This window comes from Hermetia illucens, chromosome 1, assembly GCF_905115235.1.
Source record: "Hermetia illucens chromosome 1, iHerIll2.2.curated.20191125, whole genome shotgun sequence".
Classification (NCBI taxonomy): Eukaryota; Metazoa; Arthropoda; class Insecta; order Diptera; family Stratiomyidae; genus Hermetia; species Hermetia illucens.
In genome coordinates this window covers 94354559-94380507 of record NC_051849.1, presented here as the reverse complement: position 1 = coordinate 94380507, position 25949 = coordinate 94354559, and positions in this window count along the sequence as shown.

The window sequence follows — 25949 nt, the reverse complement described above, 5'->3', positions numbered from 1 at the left end:
CACTTAAGATGAACACAAAGCCTTTATATCCGAAGCGCGAGATTCCGGTATCCCGACAGAATTTACCTAATACTAACACCAATTGCCAAGCATTTAGGCTCGGACGATCCTATCCACTTAAATTATTAAGGAGCGCTGGTGGCGGTTGGTAGGTCAATGCAAAAAACCATCGAGGACTCGCCGCAACATCTAGCACATATGCGGAATGGTACAACTTCTTGTACCTTCTCAAGATCCCAAATTTCTTTAATTTCTCGAGCCAGTGGCTCACAATTCACCTTCCCCTGCATGTATTTTCGTTCGATGTTGCTATTATGGTGGATAGCAACATTAATAATATACGCGGAGCGAACCGTCTTGTCAACTAACAGCCCGTCAGGCTTGTTGTGTGGAATATGGCCATCAGTTAGAACTTACCGGTCCTAATAAATGCTGCAAGCAGAGCTATCAAGGACTGCTTGCGGTCATATCGGTCAACCCGACATGTTCCCGCAATCAGCCCATACTTGTATGTTCTTTCATGGTGAGCTTTTTATCAGCTCGGGTGACAAACATCAATCCCTCCAAATGGCAAACATGAATCCCGTCGTCCTAGCAAAGAGCTCCGCAACCATCTGTTCGACAAATGCAAATCGACAAATGGTTGCCAAAGACAATTCATGTGTTTACCGTGCATTGCCTTCGACTTCCATTCATCGATCCGTTCTTGGTCCGACTTCACCCCACTCAGCTGATTAAAGATCGATCCTTCAAGTTAATTGGAGTCAGCCCACATTTTGCCTTGCAGATAGCCGCATGTAAGGGACTCGCCTGCTCTTTGCTGCAAAAATAAGCGCGTAACGAGTTAACTTGGCGATGAAGTTGTGCCGCCACGTCAACCACGCTCCTACATCCGATTTTATGAGGCAAGTTCATCCGCTCCACTGCAGAGTTTGGATGATGCATTCGGAATTTGAGTATAGCAGTCCATATCCATCACTGGAACGCTGTTTAACAGATCGGCCCTCGTTCACGGCAATATTCCGAATGCATTTTCCAGCGAATTGTATTCAGTACCACGTCGCAGGAATTCGGACAGCAAAACATCCTTCAGATCCAACTGCAGAATTCCTAGGTACTTGTAGAAGTCTGTCTTGGACACAGCTTCGATGTGGAATATTACGGCTGAACATGTCTATTATTCGCCACAGACTTCTAAGGTGGTCGTCAGTACCAACATACAACTCGATGTCATCTAAGTACATCAAGTGTGTCAGTCCGCACTTAGCACGTAGGCCATACTTTATTGCAAAACCTTGCCGTCAAGCATCATTCTGTAACCATGAAAGGGGGTTTAGTGCCATGCAAAACCAACGAATCCCCCTGGAAAATGCCCCTCCGTACATGGATAGGCTCTGAGGTATTGGCATCCTCAGATGAAGGCACTGATAAGATGGTATACCACCCTTCCATGACTGTCGCAAAAAATTTATTAGTTTCGGATCAATGCAATACAGATGTAGGACATCGATTAGCCAGGAATGCGGGACGCTTTCAAAAGCCTTGGCATAATCGATATAGCAACGAAGGAGGTTTCTTTGGTCGCAAGATGCTTGTCATACAACTACTGAGTCGATAATGAGTTGCTCTTCACAACCGCTTGAACCGACTCGGCAACCCTTCTGCTCCTCGGACATCCTCGGCATTGACCCTTCCACTAATGATGGACGTTATGAACTTGCACAGAGTTGGTAAGCAGGTACCCGACCATGACCTTATTTATGCTGTGTACCAACCGACCATGTATACTGGTGAACTTTTTGTACCAGAAGTTCTGCACCCGATCCGGACCAGGGCTCCTTCAGTTCTTCGAGCTGTATATGGCTCTTCGAACTTCCTCTTCGGTAGCATCCCCAAAATTCATGCCAGGCTTAGTGGCATGGCGGTGATCCACTCACCATGCTCAGCATACTGGGCGGGTATCCCCAAAAGTACAGCCCAATACTCTTTCGCTTCTGGCACCGAAGAGTGTACCGTCTAGACGCCCTGTTGGGGTTCATTGAATGATCTGAAAAAACTCCGCTGGTTCCTCGTGTAAGTTGCATTCTGGACACGTCTGAAATGACTTTCACCATATCGTCATAACCGACTGGATACGGCAGAAAGTTTCCGCTTTAGTGTGTCCAAAATTTCAACTACGGGTGTTTCACTGGGGATGGGGTAATTCCTGTAAACACTCTGCTCTTTATTCTTCACACGTCTGCTGGTATTGCTAGTGCTGATTTGAATCAACTTACCATTGTTCTGTATTAGTGAGTCCCGCCGACATTCCAGACAAATTTTCCATGGTCACTCAAACCAGTTACACGAAAGCAAGCCGGAAATGCACCACAATACACAAGTAATTGTAGTTGCAGGAGCAACATATCAGCACACAGCCGAAATGCAATATCATCATTGATTTGAGATAGAATTCTCGAAGTTGCTGGAGATGCATAGAGCCTGGGAGTACCTGGTCTATGTAAAGGATCCATTTCCGAGAATTCTATACACGCTCTTTCAAATTCATCCCGAACCTGAGCGGAGACTCCAGCTGGGGAAGAATGCATCGGCGAGTACTGAAACTGTTGCCTGGAGTGTGGCGTGGTGTTGTTGATGTCGTCGCTTCTACCACCGTCGACTCTTAGTCACCAGTTTCCACGATGACCTCAAGTTGAACACGCTACCTGATGATATCCAGAATTGTATCGGTGCGAGTAATAAAGCGGTGCTGGTCACGTGCGGTAATTGCGGGAAACGCTCGATGATTCTCTAGTGCAACAAGGGGCGGTAAGATGTTATACCGGCCCATGCCTTTATATCGTAGTAGGAACGGATGATGAAGAGGTTCATTTCTTCAGTCCATTTCATCCGCTGCTTACGCGAACATGCTGAAGTGGTCGTCACAGATTGTGGCGAAACAGCTGCAGCAGGCGAAGCAATGCCCCTGGTCATCGTGGTGCTTAGACGTCGAACCGCTCTATGATTAGCGGTTTCGACGCCGTGCTGTCCATTATGGGAGCCCAACCCAGTCACCAAATCAGACGACTCCCGCCGCTTATCCGTACTGGGCCTTAAAATCCTCCTTCTTCACATTTTTGGAGGTGCACTTTATACCTAACTGCCAGGTGTCAAACTTGCTCTGTGAGTAATCTGCAAGATCGCGAAGTTCCGGCACTTTCCTCACATATCTACTGAGAGGCTACGGTGGCGTATAGCCTCCTTTCACAACCGGACTTGCAATCGACCATGGCGGAGTTTCATTTTTACCCATTCCTATAATTTATTATTTTACCATTTTATACTTTTGTTTAGTTCTCTATGATTCTGTTTATTTCTTTTCTTCATTGAATAGGATATCAAGTTACTCTTGCATTATTATAAAAATATACTTTCTAATGAGCTATCACTAGACACTTCTGATTTGAGAATTTCCTTTTACTTTACTTCTCCCAATCATCCATCATCAATTGCTGATTCACAGCTGATATTCGCTATCCGGTCACGATGCAAATACCTCTACCACCAATGAGATTTGAGCTGCAGTCTAAGCGAAAAAGTAACTCAAGAGGGGCTACTAGGAATAAGGAGGGGTTCAACCAATTTTTGCGTCATTTGCTATAGCGGCTTCTCGAATTGTGGGACAGGTATACAGACGGAAAAGAAGGCTCTGGTTTCTAACCTAGAGCCCACGTGCTCACTGGAAATCCGAGATCTTGACTGGCTTACAAAAAAACCGAAGTATAAAAAGCCATTAACTTGAATTAGAGGTAACCAATGCCTAGATCTTCTCTCTGCGAATCCCAGCCGAGGTTGCCTAGCAATAGGTGAGGAAACATGTTAATAGCGAAAAAGTGAGGATTGGTGGGTTGTATGTAGGTTAAAATTCGGGTAGCCTTTACCAAGTGTTGTAAATGTACGTCACAAAGGCAAACCTTGCAGTAAAAAGGAAAGTTATGTTCTCTATAAAGATTGTCTGGCGAGAGCTTTGCGCATACTACCGGCGCGAGGCGGCTACTATGATCCGCAGATCAGCCTTCATCGGAGTGCCAAAAGCTAATTAGCAAAAAGCTAAACGAATAGTACTGGAACAAGGATGGGAGCTTGATTTCATCTCGACTTATCAGTACCGCTGCCATTTGGGTTCGGAAGAACGCCTGGCTTCGGGTTTTTGCCCAAGGTCGGGGAAATAGTTTTATCTGGGCTCGGTATATATTTACAATATTTTGCAGTGTCTGTCTAACTCCGATTGAAACAGACCTGAGGATGCTGTCTTGGCCAAAAAGGGCGGGTCTTGGTTGAGCTTGGTTTCAATGCCAAGGCACTTGAATGTGGTATATCTCTTAAATATTCAAAAAAAAATTATCCTCGAAATGGGGGCGAGAACGGTGCTCGTAGTTTTAAACACCAGACCTGCACTTTTGCTTCAGCGCTCAGGCTGCAAAGGAAGTATTCATGACGTAACTTTTCAGGCGGGATTTTGATAGCGTTGCTGTACGTTTCAATGAAGGCAAGACAAAATATATGGTGGCAACGTCAGCACCGAAGACGAACCAGCCAACAACATCAAACCGCACTGGTCAAACTGGAAGAATAAGGATAGGAGAATACAACTTTGAGACCATTGATAATTTCCCCTAACTAGGGTCGAAAATCACAACCGATAACAGCTACGATGATGAAATCCGCGCACGATTGTTGGCAACCAACAGAGCCTATTTTAGCTTACAAAAACTATTCTGCTCGAAACGTCTCACCATAGGGTCAAAACTCTTACTGTACAAGACAATGATCTTGCCAGTCCTCATGTATTCCTCGGAGACTTGGGTTCTTAGCACGAAGAATCGCTAACTTTTGGCCGCGTTGGAGAGAAGAATCCTCCGAAGAATTTTTGGCCCCCTACATGAGAATGGACAATTCCGTTACCTACATAACGACGCAATCTATGAGCGATACCATGACCGTCCGGTTGTGGATAAAATCCGGCTCAATAGGTTACGGTGGGCAGGTCACTTAATCCATTTGGATGAGGATGATCCCACCCGGAAAGTCTATAAAGGCAATATCTATGGTAGAAAAAGAAGACGAGGCAGACCCTGCCTAAGATGGAGCGATGGCGTAGGCCAGGGCGTCAGATAGCTTTTAGGGATTGGTGGACTTCAGCGCAAAACCGGGATGTCTGGAGTTGCTTATTAAGGTAGTCCTAGACCGGATACCGGTTGTTGCGCCGTTGATGATAGTAATACTTTTGCAAATTCTGGAAAACTTTTTGTCAAGCGACCATCAATACATCGCGTTCGAAGTGCACCAGTCACACCGAACGCGATGTATTGATGGTTTGACGCTCTCGGTGAAAGATTCGGGGGAAATTCGCCTAAGCTTTTGGGACATGTAGACTCACGCTGGAGGACACTCCGGGGAATGGAGACACTGCAGCTGAGACTATCGTCAATTTAGTGAGGAATCTGATAATGACAGTCTTTGCCAATGTCATCGCGAACCTTCTGTGCATTGGTGGACGGCAGAAATTCCCAACTTCCGCACGTTTAAACGATTGGAAGGAAACATGGACCACAATGACAATGAATAGATTAACTAAAGGGGGACGCTGAAGCGTAACAACAAAAGCGAAACTTGCTGCTTGATGGAGCTAGTCGACGAGGTAATTCATGGGGACTCGGTTATAATCTGGTCATCGTAAAAATCGGAGGTCTGCGAAAACCCTTCACTTAATGTAGAGCAAATAGAACGTATTGTACGGACACTCCTCCCTAAATAATCCATAGGGGTTGATGACATCAGATTTGAAGCCGCTGAAAATCGCCCACTATTCCCCATGAAAGACTTTGAAGAGGCAACCATCTCTATGAAGAACAAAAAGGGGCCAAGAAACGGTGATATCCTAGAAGAGGTAAATAAACTGCTGTCCCACTATAGAGCGAACCTATTGCTCGGCGCATTCAAGTCCCACCGTCTAAAAAAGCTTTTTTCGTTACCAGTAGAAAGTAGCAAGATTTGCGTTGATTAACAAAGGAAGAGCGGACTCCGAGCTGCCGACTACATACCGACTACTCTGTATGCTTGATGCAGCGGGAACAGTGTTTGAAAGGATCATTATCAGTGGACTTGCCGGAAAAATACGTGCTTCCAGGGTAATTCGGCCTTACGAGTTATTGACATCTCAGAAGCGGTTCATCGAGCTGAAGAACATAACCGTCAATCTCAACGTATGAATGTCGATAGTAGATGTAAGGTTAAACTTTAGTATAATATTTATATATCAGGTTAAGTTAGTCTAAGTAGCCAGAGCTAAAATTTTCAACGCCTTTACGTGCATACTACAAACAAAACAATGTCAAGGTCAATATATTCATTTCAAATGCATAAAATAATTATAGAAGGAGTTGGCCAATCAGGTGGCATATCATAAGTACTATATGAAAATAAAAGCCTAACTTATACTTTGTTTTATATCTTTGCTTGCCCATCTAAAGTACAATGCATAGTTTGTTCCGCAAATGTTGCAATTATTGCTGTTTTTCCCCACCAGAGGTTTGTGAGAGAGCCGTCAATGCCTTCTAAATATTTTGTCTGTTCAAGAAAACATTTTGGGAGAAAATTGAAATTATCTTTCACTAGAACTCATTGCCAGTTACTATTACAATTTATATAATTTGTAATGACCAAATCAAATTTGTAACTCTCTTTCAGGTAGCACTGAATTAAAATACTCATCGGTTATCACATTGATCTATATGAGTCCAGTTGCTAATTGGTGGTGTATCTTTTTCAGGAAAATTCGATAAAAAGTGCCAGGAAATGAGTAGGAATTTCATTTGGCTCCAAGCGGATGCTGCATACAAATATCCTACATACAAATATGAGTGTATTCGCTATCACCTTGTATCGCTTTTGCTGTTGACTATAGGGAAACATCTGAGCGACTAACTACCGTCTTCATCCAACACCATTTCATCTATGAAATTATACTTAAATGGTCACGATACGAACATATAAGTACGCACTACAATCTTCAGATCAAAAAGATAGTCTCAATGAATGGTAAGATTTGTAGGTACGTGTGGAAATTTTTTCTGCAGAAATATCTAGGAAAGGAAATGTGCCACAATAAAGACGGACAGACGGTCCAACGGTCAAACAGACGAACAGAAATAACGCGTAAATGAAATACGAACCTTGCACGAGCCTTCCCTTATCGCACACAACACATCTTGTGATCTTGGTAACTTATAAGATCGCGTATCCCGATAGCAAAGTCTAGGCTTTTGGTGCTGATGCTAGTTGCATAACTATCTACGCTTATGTTCTGTACATTTGTACGTAGATATGTTGGTTAGTATCCAGCTGTATTTATTTATTGATAAATCGACCGGAGGCAAAAATCTGGCCGGGACTTTATGTTACTGTCCAGTGCCGACAATTTATTGAAGGAAATTCAGTGAAGTGTTCGAAAGAAATCAAAAAGATCAAAAATCGAGAAATGTGTGCTGAATCTACAATTGTAAACTCTAAGCTGCTACACGCTGGAGGTGCGGTAAATGCGGACAATTATTTGTGCTTTCAGAAGGTATGCTCAGTACTCATAACCAGGAGATACAAATGTCGCATCAAAAAGTTCACAGAGAGCATACACATAAGTTCGATCTAAAGCAGAATTTATCATCCAACCACTCAATCCCCGGAAAATTTACTATTTCCTTCAAGAATGAAGGCAATTTCAAAATCTTGGAAGGAGATGTCTTCATACCAAAATGAGTTTCTGGAGATTATATGTCCCTACGGAACTTGAAGGCTTACCATCATTTAACACCGAAGTGTAGATTGTAAAATCTGCGCGGTCCAGTCTCAAAAGAAAACTACTTTAAGTCTATTTGGAGGCCATCTTGCCTCCGACTTAATTTAAGCGTTCATCAGATTGCGCTCCTTTAGATGTTCCAAGGTATCAAACGCAATACTGAATTCCACCGATCACTTTGCAAGTCAGCCTGTCCGCGATAGCGTACAACTGGCTCTTACGTCCGCTTCCATAATGGCTCTAGAATTTTATTGCACATTTTCGTTTTAATATTATGAGCAAACGTTAAATTCATGCATAATATTTTCACACGAATATATTGAACATGATATTCAAATTGATCGAATCGGATCGCTATCGATTCGGAACGAATCATTAATGGGCGCAAAGTGAAACTGCAGTCATGCAAAGGTTTATGTTTCGTTTGAAGGACTTCCTTGGCATGCTTTCTTTATTAGCAGATAGCACTTGTTGGCATTCGCATGAATAGCTGGTATCTTGAGTCTCGGCTTTGATAAATGAACAGATAAATGGCAAATCCGACCCATCGTAACATAATACTTGAACATCTTGCATTTCAGACAACTGGGCAATAATAACGCATCAAATTTTCGTTTTCTTGGGAGCTTCATTCCGTGAATGCCGTGAATAGTTCGACTAATTAGGCTGCCTTTGGAGCACTTCGTCTTTTGAATTGTTACCGTGGAGAGGCTTCCACTATTAATTGATTATTCAACTTAAACGCCACTCGCATACAATCGATTAATCAGCGTGATATGTGCCATCGGAGGAGAATCCTAAGCTCCTATAATAAATCATAGCATCACATAGCATCATTCAGAAGCTTCCACTCATATCTTTCATATAAAGTTATGTGAGCATGTGGGTACCGTCGGTTGCCAAAAGGCTCATTAAGAAACCTAACCAAGCTATAGATGTCCAGCCACCATATGCTCCCACTGATTCACTTCGTGGAGCTATGTGCAAGATGGGATAGGAAAAAAACTAAGATTGCTGGGCCCCTACTAATAGATCACTTGGCATGAGACCATTGTCCAGGTTCGCTGCAGACGATGAATAAGAAGAATAAGAGAACACCAAAACCACACTTTGATGCCATAAGTCATAACCCTAAAGCCCCAAAGCATGGAACAAATGCCGGGAAATGTTGTAAGTAATCAATCAAAATACAAATAGCCAGTAATTGCTTCGTGAGACCAAGCGATCGTAGCTGATCATGCAAAGGTTAAAGTAAAGACGATCTGAGATTTGTGATTACGCAGGGTCGGAATAAGTTTGAGTTTAAATTTCAAAATACGTTTTATTCAGGCTGACGCTAATAGGAATATCCCATTAAAATTGTCTCACTTTTTATTGAAGTTTTGTGTAAAACAACACATTCCGTGATGTAGCGCAGATGTAAATTAAATCGCGAACTTTCCCTAAAATGTGACCCGTTCCTGGCGTTTATTCCTTCTAATCAACTCATAGTTCTAATATTAGTTGTGCTCTGAAATTGACTTCAATCAATCGTATTTAGATTCAATGTTTCCCTCAGTCTTCCAGACGTTTTTCAGCCTGCCTTTGTGCCTGAGCACTGGCTATGCTGGTTATGCCTTCGCATCTCACGCCCTGTTTAAACTGGGATCTAAGGATACGAGCAGAAGGGAAGGTTTTCACATCAAAGATTGAATTTATCTAAAATACATCAAAATATCAAAATATTTCATCATAAGAGAAACAAGTCGGGGAACGCTTTAGGTACGAAAGGTTTTGTGTACTTCTTATAGAAAGACATTTGAGGGTACATATGCGCCATTAGTACGTAGCACGTAATATATGCATATATTATTTGAGAGTATCCACTTTCGGGTGATATTGACATTTATAGTCTTGAATTTGTAAAGAAACGACAACTTTGACCTATTATAACTTTGTGAATAATAGTGCGATTTCCACCAAGGATCACTTTCTATATTATAACCTATATTACTGCAAAATTTCGTGGTACTAGGATGAACTTAAAGGGCGTTTTGCAGCCAATTACCAAAAATATAGTAATATACTATTATTAACGTTGTTTGAAGGGATATCGGTATGGAAGGTATGTCAGAGCCTAGGCACCATATAGTGGCAGCCTCTTGACTCTTTTTCAGATTTTCGGTTGGACAGTTTCTAAGAATAGGTCCGTTAAATAAATGATCACTTTCGACCCCGCACTCCCCATATTTCCAACATATGTCAAAACTAAGCCCAGCTTCCAAAACTACTAATCGAGACCTTTTATTTTATACCCCAGATGACTATATTTACTGAAAAAAATGTACACACCCCTTTTGGATGCACCCCCCTTAAATTCAACATAAAAGAATGTAACTCACCGTATGCCTGAGCGTTCACAGTTCCCACCTTTTCATCAAACTTGGTTCAATCGCTATATCCGTTTCCGAGAAAAATACGTGTGACGGACACACAGACAGGCAGACAGAGAAACAGACAGAGAGAAAGACGCACAGACAGTAAACAGTCAGACAAATTTTTGTGACAATCGGTTAAGCCGTTTCCGAATAAACCGGGTGTGACAGACACACAGACAGAATAGGGGGCCTAAGAGAAAAAAATCGGACAGGACATTCTGAAAACCAGCATTAAAAGTTCAGAAAGAGGAAAGCATACAGCGAATGTAGGAAAGTCAGATGCGTTGCAAACCCCAAGACGAACGAAAAAATGGATGGACTAGAGTTACCAGCAAAAAAAGCAAAAGTTGAAACTCGTCCACATGCGACTGTTATCTCCAATAAGGGTATCTGTCTTACGCGGAAATACTCAGAAAGGTTAAAGCTGATCGCGATCTAAAATATCTGAGCGGAAATGTGAATAACATCCGAAGAACCCAGAAAGGGGATCTCATGTTCGAGCTGAGAAGATCCAGCGTAGGCAAAACTGATGACTTTCGCACCTAAGTCAAAAACTCACTTGGGGAGAATGAATGTAAGGATCTCGATGAAGGAACATCGAAAGCAGAAATTTGTACTGCTCTGAAGGAGCAATTCAGGTTAGAAGAACTTACCGAGGAGTCTATTGTGGGTTTACGAAAAGCCTATGGTGGTACTCAAACGGCAACAATACGAGTACCAGCAGCGGAGGCAGCGCAGAAGTGGTTGGCGGCCGAAAAAGTTCGGATAGGATGGGTTGTCTGCCGTTTAAGGGAATAAATTTCACTAAAGAGGTGCTTCAAATGCCTCATGTTCGGGCAGTTCGCAAAGGTATGCACCAGCAGCATTAATCGATCCGATCGATGCAGAAGGTGTGGGGAGAAAGGCCACGAAGGACAGGATAACCGGCATATTGCCGAAAGTAGTAAATGTCCAGAATTTAGGAAGGGTCTCTCTGCAATGAGGTTTATTCAAATAAACCTCAATCATTGCAGGACCGCTCAAGATTTACTTGGGCAGAGCGTTTGAATCTGAGATGGAAATTGCCATCATTAGTGAACCGTACAGAAACCGTCATGGTGGCATATGGGTCATAGTGGTGATATGGGCTTGCGATCTACAGGCCATACAATGTATTGCAAGTCAGACAGCCAGTGGCTTTGTGTGGGCAAAAATAAGTGGTGTATGTGTATAAAGCTGCTACGCCCCACCAAGTATGGCACTATCTGAATTCGAGGAAATGCTTGATAATCTTGTTCTCGACGCAAGGGGACGAAATCCAAAGGTGATTGCTGGTGATTTCAACACTTGGGCCCTAGAGTGGGGTGGTAGAGAATCAAATGCCAAGGGGCGCATTTTATTAGACAATTTTACGCAGATGGACACAGTTTTCAGATTCGGTTGTAGATCTGACATTCGTCAGCCCTGATGCGTCAGCGAACGCTACACCCGCAGCGACCACCAGGCAATCTTCTTTGAGGTATGTGTCGAGCCACAGGGCAAAGGCCCATCATTCAGGCTGGTCTACAAAAGCTTTGGGCAAGCAGACCTTCATTGAGGTGTGGTTAGATCAACTTGATAAAGCAGGCGTTTGCGGACCGCAAAATATGTTCTGAATTAGTCGTGAAAATTTCAAAGAATTTCGTCGGATAGATTTTGAGTTATGTTGGCAGCAGATTTCCAACAGTTCCAGCAGTTTCGAGAAATACGCAGCGTAATTGACCCCCGTCCGCAGATCACGTGTCCTACCCTCTTGCTAAGAATCATCCTGGGTTTGTTCCCCCAGTAAGAGGAAGGCACCGACACATTCCAATCACCTCTGAATGTGACAGCAATTCCCCCAGTTGCTGGAGATCTGCGGAAGAATAGGAGACAATAAAGCGACATGGATTTCCGGGGGAAGCCACGGTGGTGGGTTACGTCGACGACATAGCACTGGTTGTTATCGCAAAGCATCTCGAAGATGCTGAGTTATACTCAAGCGGGACAATCGATGCTGGTAAAATTTGGCTAGAGAGCTCTGATGTGACACTTGCGGAGGAAAATACGGAAGCGGTCCTCATCACTAAACGCCCGAAGCGAAGTCACGCCTGTATTAGAATCAGAAATTATATCATCACTTCCAAGCCGACCATCAAATACTTGGGGTTGGTTGTTTGCGACAAGTCATCCACTGCAAGTATGGTCTTGACAAGGATGATGCGGAACGTGGGAGGACCACGGTATACCTCTTGGCTGCTTATAGCCGGGGTGATAACCTCAATTATGCTCTGTGCGATCCCGGTTTGGAGGGAGGAGAGGGAGATGATGCAGCATTCGTCATCTCTGGAATGATGAAGATTGACATCTTGCCGGATGAGATGGCGAACGTATACAATGCGAAGCCAATCGCTCCCTCATCGCTGATGAAGAACGCTGCGAAATCCATAAATAAATGGCAAGGACGATGCGAATGCTCGGGAAAGGTTCGGTGGACTCACAGGCTTATTCCCGCCATCAAGGAGTAGTTGAAGAGAAGACACGGTGAAATTAATTATAATCTCACCCACTTTCTCACGGGGCACGAAGGATATCGCCAATACCTGCATAGGTTTAAATTGGAGATCTCACCCAACTGTCCAAAACGCGATGGAGTCCCAGAGGGCCCAGAGCATGTATTCTTCCACTGTCCGAGATTTGTGGAAGAAAGATGGAATCTGGAGGAGATTTTAGGAGAAGTCCTGGTGCCGAAAATGGTATCACATCAGTAGAATTGGGATGCAGTCAACTCTGTGATCGCATCTGTCCAAAACAAACTGCGAAACGCAGAGGAGAGAGTGCGGTCACGTGCGCCGCATATAGAAGAAGGGTGACTAAGCTAGAATGAGCTAACTCAGCTCCGTGATGTAATACCTTATGGTGGTTCCGCGGGGCAGGGGGGAGTCAGTGGATAAAAATCCCACACGCTAGCGTGTCCAGTGTCTGTTGAAGATTTCCTCCTCCCCCCAAAAAAAGCTACTGACAGATGGACAGACAGACATCGAATCGATTCTAATAAGACTTTGTTTCATACAAAGCCTTAAAAATAATGATACACTAGATGCTATTGTCATTGACCCCTAAATATGTTATAGTATGTCGAGCAAATCATATGTCGCCAGGAGCCGATGGAATTACAGCCGAATTAGTTAAATATGGAGGCGGCAAATTACACCAAGTGGTTCATCGATTTGTGCTCAAGGTGTGGGACAGCGAATCAATGCCTGACGACTGGCAAAGAGGCATTATCTGCTTCATACATAAAAAGGGAGATATCACATAGTGCAGCAATTGTAGAGATATCACTTTAGTGAGTACCATCTATAAGATATTCTTCGCTACCTTGCTAGGCCGGATAGCCCGATACGCTCAGAACATCATTGGCATGAGCCAAAGAGGCTTCACTCTAGGCAAATCAGCAACAGATCAGATTTTCTCTCTACGGCAAGCGATGAAAACACTGTTGAAATATGGATATCAGTTGCACCATTTTTTCACCGACTTTAAAGACGCCTTTGATAGGATAGCCAGGCTAAAACTGTACACGGTCTTATGAGAACTCGATATCCCGACGAAATTGATAAGACTGACTAGACTGACCCTGACCAATGTTTGAAGCCAGATAAAAGCAGCAGGATCACTCTCAAGGCCACTCGACATGAACAACGGTCTACGACAAAGGGATGCCCTATCATGCGTCCTCTTTAACTTGGCCCTGGAGAAAGTGATCCATAATGCTCATCCAGGTCGAGCAGGCGGCGCGAGATCTTGGGCTGTACATCAATGAAAGCGAGACAAAATATATGGTGGCAGCGTCACCACCGGAAACCAACCAACCAACAACATCAAACTGTACTAGTCAAACGGAAAGAATAAAAATAGGAGACTACAACTTTGAGACCGTTGATAACTTGTCCCATCTAGGGTCGAAAATCGCAACCGATAACAGCTATGACGATGAAATCCGCACACGGTTGCTGTCAGCCAACAGAACCTATTTCAGCTTACAAAACCTGTTCCGCTCGAAACGTATCAAGACAATGATCCTGCCAGTCCCCATGTATTTCTCGGAGGCTTGGGTTCTTAGCAAGAAAAATTGCGAACTCCTGGTCACGTTCGAGAGAAGAATCCTCCGAAGAATTTTTGGCCTCCAACATGAGGATGGACGATTCCGTAAGCTACATAACGACGAAATCAATGAGCGTTACTATGACCGTCAAGTCGTAGATAAAATCCGGCTCAATAGGTTACGGTGGGCGGGTTATTTAATCCGTATGGATGAGAACGATCCAGCCCGGAAAATCTATAAGGACAATATCTATAATAGAAAAAGAAGACGAAGCAGACGCTGCCTGAGATGGAGCGATGGCGTAGGTCAGGCCGCCTGACAGCTTTTGGGGATATTGAATTGGTGGACCTCGGCGCAAAACCGGGGTGTCTGGAGTTCCTTATTAAACTAGGCTTAAACCAGATACCGGTATCCGCCATTTTCTGGTTAAAATTAAACCTTATTAAAATCGATCCAACATCTGCCTTTTATGGAGGTGAAAATCACACACACAGATCGCTGGAATGCGGTAAGGTCACAATACTGTGATCTGTGACCACGCAGATAGGACAAGTCTAACAAGACACAGACCTGTTCCCAATACTGGGGTGTGGCTTGAGCGGAAACACGGATAAACTGCAGGCCGTATTTGCATGGCTTGGTTTTTGATGATTCACTGAATTTTACTAGGCGTGGTGGCACACCAGAGGATCCAGAACCTAGAGAGCAGCGAGATCCCAGAGGATATAGTGGTGGCGATCCTGAGGTCGAAGGAGAACAGCTTACGGTTTCGCAGTAAACTTAAAAGTGCAGAATGAGGTACTGAAAGAAGAAAAAAGGGTGAAATGAGAGAAGACCAGAATCACGAGTGCCGAAGGACAAACCCATCCTGCGGAATAATACCCAAATGGGGTTTCCGTGGGATGATGTTGGGAAAACGAAGGTGGTTTTTAGAGGGTGCAAATCTCACTCGCGGCCGCGCTAACTCTAACGGCTAAGCTGAAGCGGACGTATGCTCTCCTCTCATCAAATGGGACAGTTCACTCTCGAATACAAAAGGCATTTTTTGGAGACCTTCGCAGGTTACGACATCATATTGGCTAACAATGCTCACGTACCGGAAAAGGGGGTCCAATTTGACTTTGGATCTGAGTTTTGTTAGTCTTCCGTTAGTTCACGATTTGCCCTAGTATGCCAATGAACACTATACCCACAAGGATAACCAGCCCCTGGCCTGAAGAATAATGCAGGCGGAGCACGATTGACGATTAAAAAGCTATGTAGGTGTAGTTGAATCAGGATACTAAACCAGACACACTCTCGGGAAGAATTTTCTAAATAACGGAGTCTATTTCAGCGACGTGTGACTTGTCTATGCCGAGACGTTATGGTTTCCCTAGTAGGTGGGCCGCGATCCAAACGAGTGACCAAGAGATCAATGGGTAGGACGGACCGGGAGGTGAAGTAGCATGTATACAAGGTGGCTTGAAGAATCCTTAGCAATCTATTCCAGAGGCGACCAAGCGAATACAGTTATACTGAGGAGGTACAAAGTTATGATGGCTCCGTAAATTACACGTCCTTTTCTCCTTAGATGTGATTGCAATATTCGCAGTAACAACGAAAGAAGCACTGGAGATTTCCAGCAGGGAGATAATAAATCATCGAGCCCTCGGTGGTATTGTGGCGCGGCAGGATTCGCGGCATTCGAAATTTATTTCGAATGTTGCGAGTGCGCACGAATAGATGGCGCGGATCTATCCACTTTGCGGAGCACGACACGGGAGTGGAGGACCGGCGAGGGTGCCATGAGTTAGGGGCAGGAGTGATGTGGCGCGGCAGGATTCGCGGCATTCGAAATTTATTTCGAATGTTGCGAGTGCGCACGAATAGATGGCGCGGATCTATCCACTTTGCGGAGCACGACACGGGAGTGGAGGACCGGCGAGGGTGCCATGAGTTAGGGGCAGAAATCCCGAGTCGGAGCAGAGGCAAGAAAAAACGCGAATCCTGCCGCGCCACAGTATATCAAACGAACGCCTAAGTTGGCTGTTAACTGGTTTCCAGATATATTTCTGGAGTTGTTCGAAGTATATTTGGATGAGATCTTCCCTGAGGTAGGGAAAAGCCAAAGGATATTATAATTACATAATACTGGTAAGCCTCCTTGTGCATCATTTTCCTACAGACCTATGTTTCTATTTGACACTATAGGGAAAAAGTTAGAGCGAATTATTTACAAAAAGTCTCTCCCAGCTGTTGAAAGTCTGGGAGGGTTGTCAGACCGTAATTTCGGTTTACGTGCAGCCAGATCAACCGTCCACGCCATTAAGCTGGTTACTGTCTTGCCTGGAAATGTAATGCACGGAAATGATGGTACTAGCAAGTATTGTGCAGCCATTACCTTTTATGTTCAAATGCGTTCAACTCGATCAATTAGAACTTCATAAAGAGGTTTCTGACTACGATTGGTTTACTCAGTTACTTAGTTGCGCTTGTCGACAGCTATCTGACAGAAAGAAAGCTTTGATATAACACAGATAATGGATCAAGGGAATGTACTGTCCCTTCCAGGTATTTCATAGGGCTCTATGCTAAGACCACTGTTGCGGAACACCTTTTGAATCAACGTCCTTAACGTTCCATCTCGTGGATGTGGAGTAGTATTCTTCCGAAACAATCAATATCATAAAGAACTGGCTGAAAAATGCAGATCCTGCACCCGCGGTGAAGAAAACAGACGCAGCGCTTATCACGAAGCGAAGAAAGGAAACGAAATCCCACATTAGTGAATCCATACCATTACTACAAAATCAGCAATGCAATACCTGAAAAATGTCGAAAGTGAGGAATCGGTAAGCAGGTAGCAACAACGGTGGAAACGAGCGCAAAAGGGTCGATGAACCCTCAGATTGATTCCCTGTGTAAAGGTGTGGACGTAGAGAGCACATGGGGAGTTAAAGTATGATCTCACCTAGTATGTCTTCCGCCATTGTTTTACATTTCTAGAGAAACGGAAAGAAGTAGCACCGCAAAGTGTAATTGGGGAAATGCTTACATGGCAGGAGAATTGTAAAGGAGTTAACCACATGGTGGGGCGGATTTAGTACAGGTTGAAAGGGGCCGATTGGGCAAGAAGTGAACGCTCAAGAAAGCTGTCGATGGGACGGGAGAGGTTGGAGCTACGTCCTCCTTGCTTCATAATACTTTGCAGGAGTTAGAGGAGGGTTTTAATAAGGTTTCGTGTGTAATGGTTGTCCTTTTGGAGCTGGAGTTTTCTTAGATAGACGGAAAATAACTTCTCTTGGGTGTACCTAGAAGTGGGTGGCAAATATAAAATGCGTCGAACTTTACGACTACAACCCTTGGCTATCGAATACGGAAAGTTATTGATTTTTGGAATGTGCACATGGTTCTCAACAACGGGATCGAGGGCTGCGCAATGCCTGATTTCTCAAATTTAAGTGGAAATTAAGCGAGGTGAGAAAAAGGAGAGGATGGAGCTCTCGATAGTACCCCTTTTCCTCTTGCGACGCGACTGTTTTGTGTTCTGTAAGTCTAGCTCAAGAAAAACGCAATGTACACTGTTGCGATTCGAGCGCCGATTTTCCACAGGATTTTCGTTTCAATATTTCGCTCCAGGCTGAGGAGCAGTACAGTTGCATCCTGTTGCACCATAACGAAAATATCCTTGATGTGAAATTGCCAGGCATATGACGAAGGCTTGCAGACTCCAACAACAGTGATGAGATGTTTGCTGATTTCTGTAGTTAATACAGCCTCACCATTGATGGCATAGTTTCTGAGCATAGGATTTGCAAAAGGTTTCAACTGACTAGTAATGAACATCCCCTAAGATCGACTACATTCCGATTAAGTAGTTAATTTAGGAATTTCGCTCTAGATATGCATAACAAACCAAGTGCTGAGATCAACCGCGGAAGGTGTGCATACTTATATACATAATGGGCACCGAATTTGACATCGCTGGATGCATTAACGACGCTAATATTCCCTTTGTTATTTTGCCGTCTATAAATGCAACTATCACAATGCCCATTTCAAGATGAGGTTAATCTGCGCCAATGTTTTCTCCGTTCTGCTCTATAAGAGAAGAATATGGAATGTCCATGCTTCAAACTCTGACCTGAAACAATCTCAAACGGAGATATTTGCCAGTGTACGGAAATATCCATGGAGAAGGCGATGTAAAATCGGAAATGACGAAGGATACATCACATATTGAGGACAAAATACGGAGTGCTTAGTCATGCAATAAAATGCATTATCTAAGAATGGCTAACGTGCGTATATTCCTAGAACTATATGGTGCAGGACAGTGAAGGAAGATTGCTCTTTCTTGAGGGTATTCAAGGGAAGGGGTTGTTAGGAGAGCCGAAGCATATTAACAGAAGCCGACAACATTGGCACGTTGGTGTGCTTGCACACTATGCCGTACATTATTATTCTAAGAACAAAGCACAGGAAAAGTACATAAAAGTTAATTAGCAAAGTCGAACAGATGCATATAAAACTCAAAGCGATAGGCGATAGGATAAGAAATCAAAGCATATTTCAGGAGGAGCACTTTATATTCGAACTCATGAGAAAGAATCAGCACCAAGTTTGTATTAAATTTTGGGAGACAGCACATCAACACATCTGCGCGCAATCGCTCGAGGTATCGCTCAGGTATGAATGCGTTTTAGCTCCCCCTACGACTTGCCGAGATGCCCACAATTCTTTTCCACTGTTCTACGCGAAGTGCTCTTGAGGCGACCCACTCGTCGGCAATTTTGGGAGAACGGACTCCATTGCATGGGGTAGGCAGCAATGAAATGGCCGCCCCTTCTTAATGTGTAACTTGTTCCCTGCCAATTCGGCTTACGATCACATCACGTATGGGTGCCAGACCTGTGCCCCGATCAAGCTTTTCGTTTGTAATAGAGTCAGGCCAGTCTACTCCGATGATTTGACGCAGCCTGGTGTCCACGAAGGTTTGGAATCTATGGGTGGCAGTGGAGCTCATATTACGTGTGCCAGTCCCATACAACAACTCAGATAAAACACTCTCACAGAACAGTGTCAACTTGATCCTGTTGAGATAATTGCATTTCCAGTTTTAAAGAAGACAATGGTGGGTGGGGGGTCAACATCCAGTTCGATGCCAATTATCTCCGATTGCTGAGTGGTGCCCTGCTCTATCATTTCATCTTAGACAGGGTCTCCTTTGTATTTTCTACCATTGCGATTCCCCTTGTAGACAATCATAATCATAAGTATTACCGATTGTGATTTTCAACTTAAGATAGGAGAAATTCGACGGTTTCAACGATTTCAAAGTTGTATTTTGCTATCTTTATTGCTTTCAGTTGATTAGCGCTATTTGATCTTGCCGTTGTTTTCGTTTTCGGTACTGACGTTGCCACCATGTATTTCCCCTTCTCTACATTAATATGAAGCTGAACTAGTGCTTCCTATTCGCTGCTTGATCTGGATGAAGACACTTTGTGCAAGGCACTATGATTGAGGAGGTAGAGTGTTAGCCTCCCAACCTCGTCGTTCTGAGATCGAATTCCATTCATAATGGATGTCTGAGTTGGTATGGTGTTCATCTTGCTATTGTAAGCTTATCGCTTGCACACCATTAAGTATGATGGTAATGAAGCACAGTCAGGAAAGTTGTTGGTTCTTCCCATTAAGTCAATATCGGCAGCATAGGCGAGCATTGGGTGGCTTGTAGGGGATATTTCCTGTTTCATTTATGATACATCAGCAAAATGGACCAACTTTTTCAAAACCAGGTTAAAAAGGACGCATGATAACGCAACCCCCGTTTAAGACCGTCGTTTATTAGGAAAGGATCTCAAGAATGATCCTACGGTTTTTATCATGCCACGTACAGTGATCAGAGTCAGCCTAGTTAGGCTTATTGTGGTTGAGGTGGAGCACTCAGACCTTAGTGTACTCGTGCTTTTATGTGAAGGTCATTCGCCTGTACCTTTCTCCATTTGCAGTTCTTCGTTAAGAAAGAACTCACAGCGACCAACACGTGGGGGAGTCCCTAGTCTTGTGCTCAGTCGCAAAAACTGCAAAAAAAGTGGATGAGAAATATCTAGATATATAACATTTCCAAGCAAAAATGGACCAAATCGAAACGCAGGCAATGATGCTATGTGGGTCGTAACAAAAGCGGCCACTAGATCTGATGAAAAAAGTCGCATACCTCCCACTGTACGTACGTGAAGCCTCAATAAAGTTTAGGCAAAATAAATCTAACTACGACATGAGCACGATTTTATACTTTGGGTTCACAAACAATTAATTGATTTCTATAATTTTACGTTTGTGTAAATCCTGAAAAAGGGATATTTGCAATTAATAAAAGAAGCTCCAATCGGAACGAAAAACTGTTATATTTCAAGTCCCATGCACCAAAGTTGTTCAAGAAAAAAACAATCTGAAAGCTCTTCCCAAGCCCCTGATCCGATCCTGCCTCATTACTTTGCACAAAAACTAATGCGCTCGAGAAGCAAAGCAAGCAAACAATTCTCTCAGCACGGTTAACTCGATCTTATGATTGTTATTATGATGGCGTTAAGTATCTCGCTTTCGAGTGTCATTTAAGTCTCGGTTGAAGTTCCTTTCCGAGAAGGTCATAATGTCATGGAATGGCATAGTAGGATTGCTTTATAGTTTAATCGTGTCCAATATGGCATCAATCTATTGAGTCATGTACTCGTATCTAGGTAGGCATGTAAAGTATCTAATCTCCCTGTGAGATAGTACAATATTGTTGACGGCTAAGTTTTTCTATATCTACAATTTATCAACTCTTTAATAATGTAATTACGGCACCGCAGATAGACATCGGCAGATTGAAAACGTGAAATAACTCCAGCGAATCGTTCATTATTATTAATCTGATGATTGAAAACATAGAATTTATGCAAATTTCACCTAAGATGATACGTACGATATGCCCCATTGATTTATTTTTACTCTTGCCCAACACGGATATTTAATAAATGAGTTTATAATTACCCCACAATGTTGCAATTCTACCAATTTGGTATTTTAGTATAAATATTGAAAGTGGAGGACGAAGCAGGGAGTTACTAGGTTATTAGTACCGACTATTTCGAAGCAAAGGCGACTCTTACTCAGCGATCAGCTTGCCGAAAAGGGTCGACGTTGGCCTCAAATCGAAAATTAAGCATTTTATGACATACGTTTTTGCTGGGTTTGTTGTACTTAAATAGAAATGAAACCTCAAACTCCCTTAAAAAATAAAGGTACAAGCTGATTTCAGTTTCCATTGGTTTGCCGGATGTCTGCAAAGATTGACTATAATTAAGCCTATTGTGATTCCTACTATAAACGTGCTCTTACAAACTGATAAGTAGACTTATAAAGGATGATACCCTCCTGTGTTAGACTAGTATACGCTAATAAATTAACTGTGCTACGAATCGTTGTAAAAATAATATAGCAAGGCGAAGCGTCTTTGCTATAATATTAGTTAGATTACAAAAATTGAACTTAATGCTTAATCGAATACTGAAGGTTGTTGGAGCAACAATCCAATTGGAGCTTAACTTTGAAGTGTGTTAGAGCACTTCATTCAAGGCCGTAACGGTATACTACAGTAAACTGTAGGAGGCAATGCGGTCAGTATTGTGCTCGCCAGAGATTATTGCCTTGATTTGGCTCAGGTACTCATTCACAGCTGAGGCGACTGGTATCTAGACAAATCCCTCTCCCTCGGCGACCTTAATGGTCAAGTGGGTGAAAAGGCAAACGGTAACAGGTAACAGGAAAGGGATTGGAGCGTACAATGAGGGTGGCGAGCGAATAATCTATTTTGCGGACAGCCATGACCTTGTACTTATGAATACATGGTTCCCCAAACGTTTGTCTCATCTTCCTACATTTTATAGTGGGAACAATAAAACGCAAATCGACAATATTCTCATAAGACGCCAACATTTTACCACCATCACTGATTGCAAAGCCGTTCCCTATGAGACCATCGTACTTCAACATCAGCCGTTGATTGTCGTTCTGCGAATTAAGCCACCGATAAAACATCGTGAACGCCCTGGTCCGCCGCGCATTAAATGGTGACAATTTCGTGAGAAGAGAGAAGAAAGGATCTCACTGACGCGATTACCAACCATTACGAATGTGGAAGAATCATGGAACCAAATGAAAGACACGATCTACAAAGCGGCTTCTGCTACCATCGGAATTACCAGGCCAGGCAAGCAGTACATCAACCGAGATACTTGGCTTTGGAATGACGATGTTGAAATGAAGGTCCGTCAAAAAAAACCCTCCAGCATAAATTTCTCAATGACAAAATACTGACCAATTGCAAACTTATAAGAATGCCAACCGGGAAGCAAAGAAAACGATCGCTGTCACTTCAGTGGACCATTACAAAAATCTTTATGATAAACTGGACACTCAGGATCATTGCCAACGTGTGGAGCACTTCCACCTGTCAGCGCAATTGAACGAAGGCAATAAAACGAATGAAATCGGGGAAAGCCACAGGGTCTGACGACATCGCATCTGAACTCTGAAAAGCGAAGAGCTGGAACCCAACACGGTGGCTCAGTGAATTCTTTAATTTGATTATCCAGAAAGGTAGAACACCATTTGATTGGCAAGAATGCACCACAGTTCCAAGATGGAAAAAGAAAGGTAGTCCAGAAGAATGTTCAAATTTCCGTCCGATCCGATTTCTATCCCATACTATGAAGATTTTTGAACTCATTCTTGACAATCGTATTCGCGAAATCGTTGAAATAGCCGTGAAACAAGCCGGATTTGTCAAGAACTGTGGAACTACTGACGCAATACACACTGCGCGGTTACTCATGGAGAAACATCGTGAGAAGCATCGCCCCCTTTACATTACATTTCTGGATCTAGAGAAATCGTGACCGTGTGCCACACGAATTCATCTGGTATGTTCTACGACACTTAGTGCCGGAAGAACGCTGCGCTGGGCTCAATTGCTCTACCACGATCCAAAAAGTAAACTTCGAAGTGTGGCGTGTATATCAAAACCGCTTCGTGTCTCTATTGTTGTTCATGAAGGAAGCGCCCTCTTACCACTTCTCTTTGTTCTTGTTATGAACACCGTCGCACAGAACATCCAACGCCCAGCGCCCTATACAGTCCTTTATGCAGATAATGTTTTCCAGATGATCTCAAACAAGTTGTCCAAAAACGGAATGATCGCCTCATGAACACGGTCTCAGATTGAATCTGAATAAAACTGAATTTTTAACGACCGATCGCCATGAAACAGATACAGCGGCAGTGATCTGCCCAGAACTGAGCGATTTAAATATCTCGGGTCAATGCTATCAGCCAATGGAGGACTGCGCTATGAAATTGCTTCACGCATTAACGCAACCTGTATGAAGTACCGTTCCACAACTGGTGTTCTTCGTGATTGACCTATCATCGAACGTTTGAAATCTAAAATTTACGGGCTAGCCGACTATAAGAGAGAATGAACGGCATCTGGCGGTAATTGAGAGGAAAATGTTGCGTTGGACTAGTGGCGTGACACGCTTTGATCACATCCGAAATAAGGATATCCGCGATCGATGTGGAGTTGCACCTATGGTGGATAAACTGCGAGACAGGCGTCCTCGATGGTATGGTCACATAATTTGTGCTAACGAGAATTCACTTGCCAAGATTGGTCTGAACATCGAAGTCGATGGAAAACGACCAAAAGGTCGGCCGAAACAATTGATTTAGAAGCCTCGAGACTGTATCCAGATCAGGCATTTGATAGGGCCAAATGGTAAATCCGATAACGACGAGTTGACCCCGCTTGTGAACGGGACAAAGGCTGAAGAAAAAGAAGAAGAAGTAGACTTTTAAAATTAGTCATCTACAATAAGCTTGTGCCGACCACATGAAGGGAGGGTTGTCTCTCAGATAGGCGGTTCGGATTCCGAAAGTCAAGATCTGGTGTTAATGCGATCAGTACGGTAGCGATCAGTTGCGGAAGAAATGGAGGTCAATAAATTTTGCGGGGTTGTTACTCTCGATGTAAAGAATGCTGAGAATATGGCAAAATGAACATAGTAATTGGGGTTTCCCAAATACCTCCTGTGCATAGACGTAGAATTCCTCTGGGACATACTATTGCCTTACGATTCGGCCTATGGAACTAACACGTATAGAACAACCTACGGGGATCGCTTTTCGATCCTCTTCTATGGATAATAATGTATAGCGGAATCTTAAAGCTACAGCTGCCCAAAGGAGTGACAGTCATTGGGTTTGTAGACACCGTCGGAGTTCTTATCGTGGCACAAGATATTAAGGAAATCGAGGTTGTCACAAACGAGGCAATTTGTGAAATAAGATCTTGGCTAGAAGACGATGGTCTGGCGCTCGCAGAGTATAAGGGCGAGGTAGTTCTGATCACCAAACAAAGGAAGTAAACGTCGATAAACCTCAGAATTTGCGAACACATCATACATTCGCAATCAAAACCTAAATATGTAGGAGTCATGATTGCACAAAAACTGAAATTCAAGTCGCATCTTGAGAAATTAGCAGAGAAAAATCGCAGTCCCATACCAATTAAGAGCATTGCGGACGTCGCGCACTTACCGTACAACATCAGACGAAGCAATATGTGTGTAGTAAGCATGGCCTTCATAGATACTTTGGCAAATGAGGGTCGATGTCTGTATGACCGAACATATGTAATCGTTCTCCAGTATAACAATTACAGGAAAATTTTCCCTCCTTATTTCTGTCAGATCGTGTTTTATGTTTTCCACTTCTTCTTTTATCCGCTAAAGGCGTGCTCTATGAACGTTGAACGAGTTATAAGTATCCAAAGTAGCTGTTGTTATATACAATTTACAGCGTCAATCCCAGGTATATACAGGTTTACCCACCATTTAGATAACGTACAGTCGGAGCATAAGGCTGCCGTACGGAAGGCCGCGGTTCAAATCTCACTGGTGGCAGTGGGATTTGTATCGTGATTTGACGTCCGATACCAGTCGACTCAGCTGTGAATGAGTACCTGAGCCAAATCAGGGTAATAACCTCGGGCGAGCCCAATGCTGACCACATTGCCTCCTACAGGGTATTGTAATCCGGTAGTGTACCGTTACGGTCTTGAATGAAGTGCTCTAACACACTTCAAGGTCCTGATCCAATACGGATTATTGTGCCAACGATCATTATTATATCATATGTATATCCAGAAGAATAAATTATAAGCGATTTTATCAAAGTAGCTGCTCACAAAAAGCAGAGCGTCAATCAGGTGGAGCGGAGGTAGCGATAACGTTTCCGGGTGTGATTTGGCTGGGAACCGCGAAATGTTCCATCCAACGTTAACGGGCGACGTTAAAAAACAGGGCCATACCACTGCCTACAAGTTCATTCGTGATCCAGTTTATGGTAACAAAATCAGTCATTAGTCGTAACAGCGTTTGCCTCTTTGACCAGCATTATCTTTTGTCATCGCGGGCGCTATACTTCCCCCGATTACCGCACTGAAACTGCTCGGCCCCACTCGCGGTAGAAACCTTTAAGTTACTTTTGCTCGTCAATATTC